The 14612-nt window shown below is 44.8% G+C and overlaps 1 long non-coding RNA gene across 3 annotated transcripts; it reads left to right on the top strand.

The window, feature by feature from the left end:
* The first annotated feature begins 634 nt into the window (after positions 1–634).
* On the top strand, positions 635–5344 carry LOC121836052. 3 transcript variants are annotated; one of them, XR_006077763.1, is made up of 5 exons: positions 635–844; positions 960–1063; positions 3046–3170; positions 4992–5142; positions 5244–5344. It is a non-coding gene; the product is annotated as an uncharacterized LOC121836052 (long non-coding RNA). The 3 variants fall into 3 exon arrangements; XR_006077762.1 differs by having other exon boundaries at positions 2139–3170; XR_006077764.1 differs by lacking the exon at positions 3046–3170.
* The last annotated feature ends 9268 nt before the right edge of the window (positions 5345–14612 follow it).

Below are 14612 nucleotides of genomic sequence, written 5' to 3'. Positions count from 1 at the left end.
TTTCAGGACACAACTTCGTCTCAGGACTGTTGTCCTTGGCAAGCTGGGTATACTTAGTGGCTCCAAGTATATTTTTTTGTTTGGGTTCATGGTCGCACAGCGCGACACCCTACGTGTCTCAAATCCAAATTTTAAAATTCGCACCGACGTCGTCCCGCAGCAAATGCAATTTTCTAATTAAAATGACAAATAAAAATTACTCCGTTATAAGTTTAATATATATTCAGTATTTACATTTGACAATTAAATAATACCATAATTTTTAGAAACGTTTATTATTTTCTTAAGTGCATCAGTCACACTTGCGGGCTTGCGGGTTACACCACGTGACAATATAGAGTGAGCTGGAGTCAGTAGAGTGAACAGTGGGGTCACCCGCATGCATCCCGCATAACATATAAAACCAAAATAAGTTTTCAAAGTGCAATTTATGCAAATTTTTTGCTAAATTAATGTCAATAAGTAAAGTTTTTAAGTATTCGTTTACTTCAGCAAACAAAAAAAAAGAGTTAAAATACGAAGTATTATAGTCACGTGATACATCCCCTGCGTCAGGAAGTGGTCCGTGGTCCGACGTGATAAACCGAACCTGTGAACCGAACGGTCCGGCCGGAGGACAAGGAAGCGTGGAAGAAGAACCGAAGCAACGTTCGCGGGAAGTCTAACCGCTTGAAGCACGTTGCAGAGTCGAGACCAGTTGAGCGGCCGGAATTTTACGAACGATTATGCAAGCGTACGTCTTGAGGACGACCATGAGCCACATATCATCTCAAATTTCTGCCCGTCAAGCCTTGTGACGAAACGGAATCGGACTTCTTCAAGGCGCGGATCCTAAAGTTGTTTGGTAAGTTCTAGTCTCCACACGCGTTGTGCCCAGTCTAGTGACCATCTCCTTTAAGTTAAAAATTGCAGCTTTAAGCACAATATGTGGGAGTAACTCTCGGCGCCGGTTGTTTCAGGATCGCAGAGTGACGCGGAAACCCAGTGACAGTAAGCGGGTGCTAGTACCTCCGACGAGATGAGTGACTGCCCGGGAGGGCTGGAGGAAGCTTGTATGAGACAGGTAATTGTAATTTTATTTTCGCGCTTGCGAAGCAATTCATAAGACGTATTTTAAATTTGAGATTTTCTTTAGTTATGCCGCCGCAAGTACAAGGAATTTCATTGATAGGGGTGCCGTGTGTATAGGGGTGCCGTGTGTTTGTTTTCATATGCCCAGAAACTAGGTAAAGGTTATGTGTTTTAACATTTTTTCTGTACTGATAGGCTTAAGGTTAGAATGAATTATATCTGTCAAGGCGTGGCGCAGTCTGTGTCTATTTGGAGAAGAGGTATGTGTGTGTGTGTGCGTGCGTGCGTGCGTGTTTGTTTGTTAGTTCGTTGGGGGAGAGAGAGGAGATGAAGAAGAGGAGGAGGGTGAGGGATCACGTCGAATCATTCAAATCGTTAACTCTGATAGTAATGAGGTAAGAAGGATACCTGCTAGTTACACCGGTTCGGTTTTGTGCCAAACTCAAATTGCGTTTTGCCGCGTAAATATTGCTACAATTTTTTTTTTCATCAACAAAATTAATTTTGAGGCATGCCGTTGACAAATAGGACCCCTGTTTTCAATCCCAGTCCAGGTTATTCGCGACTCCAGCGAACTATAGATGGCGCGCTGCTCAGGCAAAATTCGGACGAAGGAAGGTCGTTTTCGTTGTTCAGCATGCGGACCATCACAAATTCCTGCACTGCAGCGTAAAATCGGTGTTACATTTGAATGCAAAGCGATTTTTCGACCCTAGAAACATTCGTCTACTCAGTGCGTAGGAAGGACCCGGTGGAATCATTAAAATAATTACTGGAAACAATGTTTGTTTCTATGCTGCCTACGAGAACCAAGCAGCGATAGCAGACGACAGAGTCGGGACAACCTCCTCTCCTGAGCTACGCGGCGTCGATTTCGCTGGAGTCACGAATATTGCGCTGGTAAATTTCCTGTACATAGTGCTGCTTCAAAGATGAACTGAAGTTTGTCTTCTATGTGTGCATTGGCAATGGCATGTGGCTCAACAAGACTTCACACACAAAAGTTCTCAAATTGAAGAGGGAATCAATGTTCATCCGGTAAGGTTTGGTAATTATCTCCGCCACAGATGGCCTCCTTGGCGAATTGTAACCGGCAGACCTTCAAACCGCACAAAGGCTAAGCAAAGCCAGAACTGGATGCAGCAAGACTAAAAGCTTTATAATATACTGTAAGGACTATGGCTTTATAATAAGCCTTTTATAGCAAAACATACTGATCTGAAAAGCGTTGTTTGTGGTTATTTTAAAGTGGTATACGGAAACTTCGTTGTATTGTATTAATTCTGGTTCACTGCACAGTTAAAAGGTTTGTCTTCGTTTGCTGCCAGAGAAATATAGCTTGCGATGAACTAAATCAAAGTTATGACTCCTGGTGTCATGTACATATTCAGAACTTTTTTTTATTAAAATAATTGTAATCAAGTGTTTTTATGGGTTTTAGGACTGTGATTAAGATACGTCAATGTGTTTTCTAAGAAAGACTACTAATTTGCAGTTTGTATCTTCTCCTAAAATATTTCGTAGATCTGAGCATGTATTCATACCTGAATATGTGCCAGGCATTCCCCAGTATGTGTATAATTGTTTACTAGGCCTGTAAGCTTCCCCACTACATCATTGCCGCTATGTTAGCGCTTCCCAGCTATTATTCGAGAGAGATAAGTGTTTCTCATGATCAATTAGGGTGAGATTGTTTAGCGTTAATGTTTTTGAGTCCCCCATTTTTAATTCCTGACAGAGCGCTTCAATGTCCGTTTATTTTTGGTTTGCCGCTATTTATCACCACAAGCAAAAACATCACGCCACTGGGATTAACCTGAAGCTCACCTCATGATTAACGACGCTGCCGTCCACTGTCTTAAGGTGGGCCTACATTCATGGGTACTTGTCTAGTGGTTCTGGAGTTGATGTTGCTGAGATAACCGAGACGCCGATTTCTACGATGGCCTCTGTCAGCATCATGGTCAATTACAGCTGGCCCGAGCCTGAACCAGGCCGATCAACGTGCTGGCCCGAACCAGGCCAATCAACGTGCTGGCCCGAGCCCGGCCCGGGCCCACAGTCAAAAGTCCGAGCCCATCCCAGGCCTGGGCTTTCGGGTAAGCCCGTGCCCAGTGGTATAATCTTTAATCCAATCGCCATATTGAGATAAAGACGTCAAAATTTCTCAGTTTAAATGTCGGAAGTGCCTCAATAAGAGCAGGTATAAATATTAGTAGCAAATTTAATGATAAAAAAACTGCGCCGACTTTACTCAACAAGATTAACAATTTAATCAAGCGTTTCGTCTCCCATGCGGGGAACATCATCAGTGAAACCTTCAAGCAGGAATGAGCGAAAAAACTTCAACAATCTTATTTAAGCAAGTCCGCATAAACATCGGGGGAGGGGGCCGCGGTTGGAGTTGCAAGCTGATGAGTCACTTCAGATGAACCATGATTCCACCAACCTTCGTGGACCCCACCTTTGTTCACACGCCAGAGTGGACGCATTCTCAAAGTCGAAACTGTGACCCGTATTCCAACAATGGTCTACGAGTTCCGTCTTCGCTGTGTTTGTTTAGGCGAGTGCAGCGCTTCCAGCCTGTCTCCCCAATGTAGGATGTGTCACAGTCTAGACAGTTCACTTTATACACAACACCGCACTGGGACTCTGGGGGGGTGTAATCTTTAGGTTTCGAAGTGAAGTCACATAGTTTATGGTGGGGTTTGAAAGCTGTGCGGATATTCAAAGGGGCGAGGGCCCTGCGAATGGACTCAAAAGCACCTCTCAAATAGGGTATTGTTGCTTGCCCTGTCCTAAGTTGTCCATTATCCTGACTTCTTTGTCCCATCTGTTTGTGCGTGTTATCAATAAAACGTTTCGGATAATTCCGCTTCATCAGCAGGTCAACAATAACAGCATCCTCAGAAGCGCACAAGCCGCCTCGGTGGCTCCGAGGCGAGAGCGCTGGCCTACGGATCCCCATGTGGCGGAGGCTTATTGCGGAGCAGGCGCCGTGTAACCGAGCTTTCGGTTGCACGTCAAAAGATCCCCAGGTAGTCTAAATTAATCCTCAGTCCTCCGCTGGGGCGTGCCAGATGCCCGTCGTTGGTTTAGCACGTAAATCCCCCAAATTTGACTTTTTTCTCTGAAGCGCGCAATTGAGGATTAGAAGAAATGCGTTCGGACCGGTGTAGTAGGTTTTTTACGACAGCCCTTTTATGTTCGACAGAATGATGCGAGTTAAAGCTTAAGAGGTTGCCTGTATCACAGCTTTGCGGTACACTGTTGTATATAAGCGACTGGTACTATTTCGGAACACATTAACATACAGAAAAGGCTTTGCACCGTTCTGTTCAACTTCATGTGTGAATTGGATTGATGATTCAATGCTGTTTAAAGCTAAATGAGAGTCACAAAAGGGACATGGCAAAGGCCACGCATGCGACAAGAGCGAAGACGGAACTCGTAGACCATTGTTGGAATACGGGACACAGTTTCGACTTTGAGAATGCGTCCACTCTGGCGTGTGAACAAAGGTGGGGTCCAAGCAGGTTCGTAGAATCATGGTTCATCCGAAATGACTGATCAGCTTGTAACTCCAGCTGCGGCCCCCTCCTCAATGTGTATGCGGACTTGCTTAAATAGGACTGTTGAAGTTTCTTTCGCTCATTCCTGCTTCAAGGTTTCACCGACGATGTTTCCCACATGGGAGTCGAAACGTTTGATTAAATTGTTAATCTTGTTGAGTAAAGTCGGTGCAGGTTTTTTTATCATTATGATTCCCGGCTTTTGGAATATTTTTGCAGCACATTTAATGAAGAAATGGATGCCGATAAACACCTGCCAAGGTTGACTAAAAATAAACAGAAACATCCAATCAATAGTTATGATTGCACTAAGCGGTTGCCATGTGGATGTTTTTTTATGTTCGACAGCTCAGCAAAGTCTGCGGATCTGGTTATGCTTCCTGTACGAGACAGATCACGAAACGGTTGCTGACTGACCAGTTGGGGCGAAAATTTTTGTGGGAAGGACGTAAGAGAAAGTTGACATTCAGGAACCTTCACCTTGCTGAGTGCATCATAAGTAAGTAATCTCTGGAAAAGTACTGCAGATCGCTTCACACATGGAATCAGATTTATGGAGCTGTTGGTGTCGTGCGTCTGTTGCTTTTTTTTTTTTATCAGATGCAGTGCAGAGCTGCCATAAATGTGAAGACTTCAAGGTAGAAACCATGGTCACGGATTAACTTCGCCATGCACCTGCCTGACATCAGTCATCTCAAATGGTAAGCTGGTCTTATTAAGCTGATGTTAGCACAAAAATCAAACTTTTCTAGAACAGTAAGTATGGTGTGCAATTTCTTCAAAGCATAATTTCTATATAAGAGTATTTGAATGCTTTAAATATTAAAGCCAGTGACACCTTTTTTGGTTTAATTTGAGAGGAAATACTACAGGTGTGAACAGTATTGAATAATTTTAAATAAAAAAAATTTCTTTGGAGTGTTTCTCTAAGAGGAAAGTTTTCATTATGTAATAGTACCTTATTATGGATTAAAAAGAATGCATAGACAACGAATTTTAAGAACACTGATATTTGATGTAAATCTAACAAACAAAAGTTGGCAATACAGTACACACATCCAGCATGAATGTGCTTTAAAAACAAGGCATAAAATACTTTTGATTTATTTACATCAGTTCTAATTCTTGCATATTTGAGTCACTTAACTTTGAACTTCACTGTTTTATTAGTTTTGTTTCAAAGAATGGTAAACCACTGCTCACATATCTTTAACGTAACATTTTTTCGTTGCTTTTCAGGAACATTCTGCACCACAGGAGAGAGAGATGTGAACTGCCTTAAGTGGGCCTTGAATGCGCTGAGCTTTTTATTATGTTTATCAGACATTTTTTTTAAGCAAAGTATCCTGCATTGTTCAGTAAGTATACTTTATTTTGAAAACCTCATGCTGTCTATGCAGCATTGTTCAAAAATTATACTTTATTTTAAAAGCATCAAGCACTGCTCGTCTGTCTAACAGTAACAATAAAGAGTTAATGGCGATTTGTTTGGCACTGCAGCTTTTTCTACAGAACGGATGTGCATGCCTGACAGGCTGGGCAGGAATTTAGTGTGCTACTCACGTTCAAAGTTTCGCTGCAAGACTGCAGCGGCATCTTTCGCCATGCAGTCGGTGCTACAGCTCTCATGGAATTCTGGTGTCCTCGTCACTAGAGCATATGACTACTGAAGCCTTAGACTTCAGTAGTCAATTCCTCGGGGCCGTTCGTCATAGCTTATGACAATGTTTGTGTCCAGTATTTCAGTTCTCTCGCATGTGGCGAGGTCCACCTCACTAGAACGAGTCAGCATCAGTAGTGTCGCCTTCCTTGTCAGTGTCGTCTGCATTGATCCTGTGGTAAAGCTTCTGAGCTTGATGGTGAAAAATAAACTTCAATATAAAGAATGTCTGCTGCGGGCCTGATTGCTACATTATACATCTGTAATGCGCCATTTGGGTATACATTGAGAGCATGCACGGGCCATACAGCAAATCTGCCCTCTGAGCTCTTGTTTTGTAAAGAATTGGACTCTTATCCGTTTAAATTTTTCTGTAGGACAGTTTACACGCTATATGCTAGCATAAAATGAAGGCTGCTTAGGCACTTCCTTGCCCTCCTGCCATAGGGCTGGTCCCTATACCAGGAAAGGTAATATTTCTGAGGTATGTACATGGTACATCCACAGGATCAGGCTGAACATCCTACAATGGTCCTGAATGTCCAGCTGCATCAACTAGATTGCGTTAGTGGTACGTTTTCTGGGGAACCACTTTGCACTGCACAGTAGACACTTTCAATGTTGGATGAATCGTAGCAGATATCCACTGGATATGTTAAAGGGATACTGAACCAAAGAATTTGGTGTCGATAATAAGTGGCGCACGTTCTTTCCCCGAGCCAGCAGCCGCCGGTGTGCGCGAGCACACGCAACAAAAATGACGTCAAAGACCTCCATTCGCGCCTAAGAGGACAGTGAAATGTATGGGCTTCGGGCGAAAGGGGAATAAAGACAGGCTTTTCATCTTTGCAAGTGAAAGCTAAATGCTTGTTTGACCAATTAATCGCTTACCTTTTACACCAGACAGCACTGTGTAGATGAAAAACTTCTCTTTATTCTCCTTCGGCCCGAAGCCCATACATTTCACTCTCATCTTAACGAATGGAGGTCTGTGACGTCATTTTTGTTGCGTGTGCTCGCGCACACCTGCGGCTGCTGGCTCGTGGAAAGAACGTGCGCCACTTATTATGGACACTTAAATCCTTGGTTCAGTATCCCTTTAAATGTCCGAACAACACATCTCTCGGATGTTTAATAGACGGTTGCTGGTTGACTGGGTACCATCAAACCAATGTGCACCGGGGCACCTGTTGTCAATTACCGCTCATTGGTTTTTGCCCCCTAAACGCCATCAACCCAATGTGCACAGGGGTGCCTGTCGTCAATTGCCGCTTATTGGTTTTCGCCCCATAAATACCATCAATCCAATGTGCACAGGGGGGCCTGTTGCCAATAGCCGCTCATTAGTTTTTGCCCCATAAATGCCATCAACCCAATGTGCACAGGAGCACCTGTTGCCAATTGCTGCTCATTGGTTTTTGCCCCATAAATACCCTCAATGCAATGTGCACTGGGGTACCTGTTGCCAATTGCTGCTCATTGGTTTTTGTTTCATAAATGCAATCAGCCCAATGTGAATTCCCTAAAGGATTACCAATTCAGCCCAATGTGAATTCCCTAAAGGATTACCAATTGGTGCACATAGGTTTTTGTTTCATAAATGCATATTGCTCAATGTGTCTGGACCTACAGTTGCACATTGGTTCAATGTGAATTTTGGCCTCATTTCACATCGCCCATTTCCAGCAGGGCTTTAAGGCCAAAGCCTTATATGCCCCATCCTTCAGTCGACCTTGAGAAAACATTGGCGACGCGAAATGTCCTAAAATACGCCAAAAGTATGTCGTCAGACAGCGCGCTGTCTTCGGAGGTTCGCTATCACCGGGACCAATAAAACGGCGCCAAAAGTGCGTCGTCAGAGAGTGCGCTGTCTTCGGAGGTTCGCTATCACGTTTACTTGACCACTCGGGCAAATTAGAGGCAATGAAATTAAGAAGGATGACAAAGGGAATTAAGAGGAATCATTAAGTAAATCATGTGTCTGTATTTAACGCATTGTCACTTGGGCCTTCGCCCTCAAGTCGTCTTAGGGATAACATAGGAGACCCTGTGTTTTTGTCTTGTCTGTTGTGAAACCGCCCAACTACCGGAGCCTGCCTTCCATAATGGGATATGGAATCTTCAACCGTCGTGCCCGCTGGGAGCGACCACGTCTGTACTCGAAAGCTCAACTCAATAACTGAACGGGAGCCACTGCCTTGCATTCAATTATCATCGCTTTCCTGATATTTAATAATGTTTCGAAAGCCCATGCCTCCCTCAAAATGCTGTGTGCCCCCCACTGCCTCCCAACTGTGGAAAGCCTGGCCCGTCCCTGGTCCTTGTCCTTTGTGCGTTAGCTTTATATTTGTTGATGTAAATCGGTTTCAAACTGAAAATATATGCCTAATTCTTTGCCCTCTCTTGCAAATGAACTCCGGTGAGGCACTTGAGCTTCTGTTACGAAACTGCTCATAGACGAAGGAGAATAGAAGGGTAGGAGAGGGCATGACGTCAGCCGCGTGGTCTGTGTTGGTAGGGTCCACCACAGTTTGGGCTCCACGGCGGAAACATGTAGGCACCTATAGGACCATACCCTAGGCTCCACAAGCCGTGCTCCCTTGACACCTCGCCTCTTTCTCATTTTCCACCTTACTCTCCTCACTTATCAGCCCAACACAAGGAGGTTAGAAGTACTATACTCTGTTTCACCTTATGATGTACCACAGGAAAGGCTACAAGCGCGAGCTCCTTGCTCTAGGGCACATCTCGGCGGCACAAGCTCTCGTGTGGTAAGAGTAGCTCCCAACGCTATATGAGCTCGCGCTTCTAGCCTTCGCTGCGGTACAGCATAAGGTGAAACGGACTATAGGAGGGGGCACCTTGCAATATTGGTGAAGCCTAGTCATAAAAAGTTTAAACGATGTTGTGGCCAACGTGACCGTAGATCTCTCTGGCAATTGGTGCGCGTGACATGTCACGTGTGAGATGGATGGTTGATTGTAGAAGGATTTTTTGCAGGCTTGCGCACGCTCCGTCCGGTAGGTTTTATCAGATCGAAGGCTAGACTGTGGTGTGTTCTAGTACCCCTTAGCTAGACGAAGGTCACGTAATGTGGTCACGTTGACCTGATAAGTGAGGAGAGTAAAGAGAAAAATGAGAAAGAGGCGAGGCGGTCAAGAGAGCATGGCTTGTGGAGGCTACGCGGCTGGCGTCATGCCCTCTCCTACCCTTCTATCCTTCTTGGCCCAACACGACCACATCACGTGACCGTAGTTAGCCTTCGTCTAGCCTTCGATCGGATAAAAACTACCGGACGGAGCGCGCGCAAGCCTGCAAGGAATCCTTCTACAATCAATCATCCATCTCGCACGTGACATGTCACGCGCACCAATCGCCAGAGAGTTCTGCGGTCACGTTGAGCACAATATCGTTTAAACTTCTTATGACTAGGCTTCACCAGTATTGCAACGTGCCCCTCATAGGGTGTATTCACTGGCGGCCATATCTGTGTGCGTGGATGCTGAGCGCGTGCTGTCGGCGAGCTTCCACAGTTCTTTTGCAACCTGCATTCCACACCATCAAGATTGCCGGTCTTAGCAAGCTACTAATGTAAGCTCGTTCTGAGCATGCGCCCCAAACATCGCCCTCAAATATGGCGTCCAGTGAATGCCCCCTATACTCCATTTCACCTTACGCTGTACCGCAACGAAAGCTAGAAGCGCGAGATCATAGCGTTGGCAGCTGCCCTTAGTGCACGAGAGCTTGTGCCGCCGAGATCTGCCCCAGAGGAAGGAGCTAGCGCTCGTAGCCTTTCCCGCGGTACATCTTAAGGTGAAATAGGGTATAGTACTTATAACCACCTTATCATAGACGCTGCTCTTGCACGAGCAGTACCCCCCTCACTCACCACGGTCCACGACTCGCCTCCCGTCGTTCGACGCGATTCTTTACAGTAAGTACGTTTTGAAGCACAGCGTCTAGATGGCGTTCCACCGTACTCCTGACACTGGCGTCACAAGGGGGGTGCAGGGGGGGGGGGGGGGGGGGGTGGAGCTCCAGCTCGCTCCAGCACCTGCGTAGTAGCATAAAACAAATGCTCGGCATAGCCCATTTTTAGAATGCCCGCTCCACCTGCGACGTCACGGGACTGAAAAGCGCGGACATATTTGAATGTTGGTTCTTGCATCATTTTCACCTTGCCGATTTTACAACAACTACTCTGAATTTCGCGATACTAAAATAGCATGCCGGAAAGGGTAGGGGCCGGTGATTCGGCAAATACGGTTAGTTGGGAGCTCAAAAAATTGCCGGAGTACTTCCTTTCACACTTCCGTCTTCACGGGCACGAATTACTGCCTAAAATAATTAAAAATAATTTCGAAGTAATTACCTTATTTTTGAAAAGTAATTGTATTCTAATTAATTTTAGTCTGCGGTCATTGGTCATGTAATTTATTTACTTTGCGTATTTCTGAGGAAAGTAAAGACCCGTTCACACACTTGCTTTTCGCTACGACCGACTGAGCCGGGACCGTTCTTTAAGACTTTTGCGATGACCTACGACCGGCTACGCAGCAATGCAGTGTCTGTGAGCCGTTACAGGGGGCTCAAAACACCGATCCTGTCTCGGTGAGTCGTAATCGAGCGCTAGTGTGTGAACGCGCCTTAATGGGTTATGTAATTTAATTATTCTTGAAAGTAATTTTGCAATCTCCGCACGTACACACGGTAGAAGTAATAACTTCTGCATTTTTCTACATTATTATATTTGTCGTAAGTTGGACGATATGCGAAATGTAGCGCGCGCTGAGAACTATGTCCGCCATATTGCTAGCGGCGAGAAAACGAAACCGATGATCCGACCGGCAAAGAGCCTATGTAAACAAGCGACGCCCTTCGTGCGAGGCGTACAATGCTGGCGTGTAGCAGCGTTCTGCTGCGGATGCAGCGATAAACCTTCGATTCGTGCGCGACATGAATACCAATGTGAACAGGATTCACATTTTTTTTTCTTCTTATTTTTGTTTGTTACTTTACACACAGTTCTTGACAAAAACAATCGGTGACAACGCCAAGCAACACGCGAACGTAATCGCACGGCGTGGGCCCATTCACAGTTATATAACTGGGCCCTAATCTTCTCACGAAGTTTTATCAAACTTGTTTCTAAATGGCCTTTTTTTTTATGCAGACTGTAGTGTTAGTTTGCGTTTTCCTTGATGCGAAAGCAGCTCAATGTATGCGGACGAGACCAAGGATGTGAAGCGAGGCAAAAAGATGCCAGTTTTAATCATCTACGCCGCTAACCATGATTCAAGATGCGTATGGTTAACAGTGAACAACAAAAGTTGAAAACACCACAAAGTCCTACATTTGAGTGTCATATTAAAAAAAAAAAAAATGCAAGACGTTCAAACAAACAAACAAATTAGTCGTTAGTTGTTTATACAGCAGGAGTTTGGTCTGCCAGAACATGGCGACATTGCTACCCACTGTAGATGAGCAATTTAGCCAGTGCGGTACAACCGCTCGCCTGGGGTCTATAACGTGCACCACGCAGTAGTGACACACGACCGCACGCCGGTACGATGCTCATCCAGATCGAAACGGGCAGGGGTGGGGCTCGAACCCAGGATCCCTGGGTTCTGCAGCGCGAGCTTTCGCTCCACGCGCGTCGAGCTGGGTGTGCGCTTTAGCCCACTCGGCCACCGATCCCTTTTTTTTTTTTTTTCTTTAATGCATGGAAATTTTTACAAGTGACATAACATGTTGATACTTATGCGTATATACAGTTATAGGACATTCATTTTCACACCTTATTTACATACCAATGTCACACACACACCTTATATATGGCATCTTATACATGTGGCCAGTGGATGTGATAAATTGAGACAGAAATTGCGTCGACGAGTGTAACACAATGGTCACAGAAGGATATATCGTCAATAGAGCATTCAGAAATCTGGGAGACCCAGACATGCATCGAACAGGGCAAACCACTCTGGTTGGCTGTGAGGTGAAGCGTATACGCTCCTCACTTGCGCTACCAGTTCTAGAAAAAGAGATTTTGTCGTACGGGGTTTCTCTGCGTGTCTGTCGATCATCCGACATTTCCATAGACTATGAAGTCCCAACAGAGCGAACATGTCGTACGGGACGGTTTCGTTCTCAGCGAACGGGAGGAAGCGGAGACTGTAGTCATTAAGAATTAGATCTTTCTTTAGCGTGCGTTGTAGAACATCCCAAAACAAAAACGCGTCGTTGCAATAAAAAAAACAGTGCTCTATGGTCTCTGGCTTGTTACAGAGTCTGCAATTAACAGTCCACGGTACAAATATTCCTTTTTCCTAGAGGTAAGTTTTTACTGGTAGGGTTGATGTATGCAATTTGAAGAAGAACGTCTTGGTTGAGGGAGGCACGCCCATTTTCTGGACTCTTTTGAGAACATCATTGATGGGTTCTAGCGTGAAACGGGTACGATAGAGTGGTAGTGAAAACAACCTTTCCGTAATATTCCTTGACAGTGTCTTCCTGGACACGCTAAACAAATATTCCAATGAAAACCGTGTTTTCAGGAAATTTAAGGTATCGACAACTTCCTTTGAAAATCCCCAGGGCCTATTTTTCGACGTTTCGCCCGTTGAAACAACAAGATAACTCTCAGCAAGGCGTGATTGGAGTATGACTCTAAGGAACTCGTGATTGGCATTTTTAAAGAAAAAGAATCTTGACACTAACTGGCGGACAAATATGTGACACAGTCCTAAACCACCGGATTCGAGAGGGAGGAATAGGTTGTCCCTTTTAACACGTTCCCACGTTGAGCACCATATCAAAGTGGCGAATATTCTATGGAATTTTTGGATGTCTGTTCGAGCGCAATGAAGCACTTGAAGAACGTACATAAGCTTTGAAGCGAGGAATATATTACAGACACTTGCTCTAGTAAAGATGGAAATATCTCTACCCTTCCACGCATCAGCCTTCCTTTTCAGTGTGGTCGCAAGGGTGGACCAGTACGTCGAGCTACTACGAATTTGTGAGAGCGGTACTTCAAGATATGTGATCGGACTCTGATTCCACTCTATCCCTGCAAAAAAACGAGGTTTTGTGGCCCAGGAACCGCACCAGAATCCGTTGCATTTGGATGGATTCACTGAAGCCCCAGTGACTGCGCAGTAACGCGCTGTTTGATCAAGCGCTTTCTCGACACTCTTCTTGTCAACGCAAAAAAATCCAACATCGTCTGCGTATGCGAGGACTTTTACCTCAACATTTTCCACAGTGTACCCACGAATACATTCTATTTTCAGGATGCTGAGGCATAAGGGCTCTAAATACAATGCAAAGAGGAGGGGAGATAGAGGGCAGCCCTGCCTTACGGAAGATTTGATCTTAATTTCATCAGAAAGTGTGTTATTGATTTTCAGTCTTGTCGAACTATGCATGTAGCAAAGTCGAATACCTTCCAAAAGCGTCTCTCCCAGGTTTACGTGCTCAAGAAGGGCAAATAGAAATGAATGACTCACGCGGTCAAAGGCTTTTGTAAGGTCTATTTGTACAAGTGCAACCTGGCCATTACTGTCTGACACAGACTCTAGGACGGAACGGGCAACATGTACGTTCGTTTGAATAGATCTGCCCCGTATGCCACAAGTTTGGTGCTCACCTACCAGCTTTTCTATTACGCACTGAAGTCTTTCATTGAGAACTTTAGCGTAGATCTTATAATCGACGTTGCAGAGTGATATTGGTCTATAGTTTTCCATCTTTTTAAGCATTCCAGGATCTTTTGTTTTTGGCAGCAATACCGTGTGGCCACGGTAAAATGAAGGGGGAAGAGTTTTCTGAATGTAGGATTCTTCAAATATAGCGAGTAAAACAGGAGATATAACGTCTTGGAACTTTTTGTAAAATTCACCGCTTAGTCCGTCGGGTCCTGGTGTTTTCCCATTTGGGAGAGATTTAATGGCGGCCTTAATTTCGTTTAATGTTATGGGGCCTTCAATTAAAATGCGATCTTCCTCGTCAAGTTTTGGCATCTCTGTTAGTAGCTGTTCGATCTCAGTCTTGTCTTTTGTGGGTATTACTGTTCCAAATATATTTGTATAGAAGTGGTGAAAAGATTTGACTATTTCAGTTGCGTCGGTGAGTATCAAACCATCTTTGTTAATTTCTACTATTTCTTTTGACAGCGCGTTACGTCTTTCGTCATCCAAAGATCTTTTGGTAGGTTGTTCGCCGAGGAGAAAGCGTTTCTTCCGCGAGCGAATAAACGCTCCGCGGTACCTTTCGGTTTCATACTTTTGAAGCTGGGCTCGTAT

Source organism: Ixodes scapularis, unplaced genomic scaffold, assembly GCF_016920785.2.
Source record: "Ixodes scapularis isolate PalLabHiFi unplaced genomic scaffold, ASM1692078v2 PGA_scaffold1__304_contigs__length_218370807, whole genome shotgun sequence".
Lineage (NCBI taxonomy): Eukaryota > Metazoa > Arthropoda > Arachnida > Ixodida > Ixodidae > Ixodes > Ixodes scapularis.
This window is presented reverse-complemented; position numbering and strand designations above follow the sequence as displayed.